The sequence below is a fragment of the Grammomys surdaster genome, unplaced genomic scaffold (genome assembly GCF_004785775.1).
Source record: "Grammomys surdaster isolate TR1022 unplaced genomic scaffold, NIH_TR_1.0 139, whole genome shotgun sequence".
NCBI classification, from domain to species: domain Eukaryota; kingdom Metazoa; phylum Chordata; class Mammalia; order Rodentia; family Muridae; genus Grammomys; species Grammomys surdaster.
The window spans coordinates 15991517-15993456 of NW_021604597.1; the positions used below are offsets into that span (position 1 = coordinate 15991517).

A 1940-nucleotide genomic window follows, 5' to 3' on the forward strand; every position below is an offset into this window, starting at 1 on the left:
CAGGCCAGGACCCCATCATGGTCCCAGGTGGCATCACCAGCCACTCACATCAGGTGTTCCTCATGCCACTTGAATCTTGAGTTCTTTTTCTCTTCATTGTGCCCACATCCTTCTGTTTCTCTTTCTTCTCATTTTTCCACCACTAACTTGCAAAGTTAAGAAAGAAGTGGTTTCATAAGTGCTATCCTTTTTTTGTGCATTATGACACCTGGTAGGAGGCAATTCGGATATGGTCTGTGCTACCTTCTCACCCCCCCCCCCGGTCTGCGTGGCACCAGTCTGGTGGTCGTCTCAGGCTAGCTTCTCATCCAGGGCCAACAGTCCCAGGTCGGGTTCTTCTAGTCTCCAGCTCACTCCTCACCCTGAGAGCCCATCTGGACCTGCACAGCACCAAGGCACTGGATTGGTGTTCCTCTCAGGCTAGCTCCCTTTCCAGGTCCCCTGCTGCTGGACTGACGGTGGCCTCAGGCTTGCTTTTCCTCAGGAAATGTCAGGCTACTTATTAATCATTCAGATGTTCACACTGAGCATAGACACAGCCTCTCTTCTGCCACCTACTGGTGAACATGTGATACTGCACCCACACCTGCAATGCCTCTAGGGGAAGGGTGTTTGTGTTCTTGGTATTAATCTCTACAGCAGAGAGAGGGGGGGGGGAGGGAGGGAGGGAGGGAGGGAGGGAGGGAGGGGCGGAGGGAGGGGAGAGGGGGAGGGGGAGGGGAGGGGGAGGGGAGGGGGGAGAGAATCAAAGTAGTTTTAATTTGTCTTTTCATAATGACTAAATGGGTTGGTTTAAACCCTTTTCAAATATTTATTGGTCATTTTTGTTTCTTCTTCTGCAATCTGTTCATTCAGCAGCCCTTTTTGTAACTGGAAAGTTTACAAGGGTGTTAAATTCTTGCAGTTCTTTATATATTTCTGTCCCTCCTGATGCAGTTGACAAGACTTTTATTTTTCCTAATTTGCAGGTTGTCTCTTACTTGTGATTGCTTCCAGCACTTTTTCACTGAATGTTGTCCCACTTGTCAGGTCTTGCGGGGTGACCTCATGGACCATTGGAGCCCTTTACAGGAAGTACTTGCCTGTGTGGAGACCTTGAAATGTTCCCCAATTTCTTCAGTCATAAAGTTTCTGGTCTTATTCTTAAGAACATTAATACACTTTGAGGTTTTTGGGGGTGTGTATGTGAAAGATATAAGTCTAATTTCATTCTTCTGCATATGGATATCCACTCTTCCCAGCACCATTTGTGAAAGAGCTCCCGGTTTGCAGTGCTGGGGATTGAACCTGGGACTTTGTGTGAACTGAGAAAACACTCTACCACCAAACCAAGTCCCTAGCTCTGCAATGTGTGCTTTTGACACCTGTAGAAGAAAAGGAAGCACAAGCAGAAGAGCAGCAGCAGCAGGAGAAGGAGGAAGAGGAGGAGGAGGAGGAGAAGGAAGAGGAGGAGGAAGAAGAGGAGGAAAAGGAAGAAAACGAGGAGGAGAAGGAGGAAGAGGAGGAGAAGGAAGAGGAGGAGGAAGAAGAGGAGGAGGAAGAGGAGGAGGAAGAGGAGGAGGAGGAAGAAGAGGAGGTAGAGGAGAAGGAAGAGGGGGAGGAGGAAGAGGAGGAAAAGGAAGAAGAAGAGGAGGAGTGGAAGGAAGAGGAGGAGGAGGAAGAGGAGAAGGAAGAGGAGGAGGAGGAAGAGGAGGAGGAGGAGGAGGAAGAGGAGGAGGAGGAGGCAAAGGAGGAAAAGGAAGAGAAGGAGGAGGAGGAAAAAAGAGGAGGAGGCATGGGAGGAGGAGGCAGAGGAGGAAAAGGAAGAAGAGGAGGAGAAAGAGGAAGAGGAGGAAGAGGAGGAGGAGGAAGAAGAAGAGGAGGAGGAGGAAGAGGAAGAACAAGAGGAGGAGGAAGAGGAAGAAGAGGAGGAGGAGGAGGAGGAGGAGGAGGAGGAGGAG

The 1940-nt window shown here is 49.8% G+C and overlaps 1 pseudogene; it reads right to left on the minus strand.

The window, feature by feature from the left end:
- Window positions 1–486: 486 nt before the first annotated feature.
- LOC114618046 lies at window positions 487–608 on the minus strand (annotated as a pseudogene).
- Between the last annotated feature and the right edge of the window lie 1332 nt (window positions 609–1940).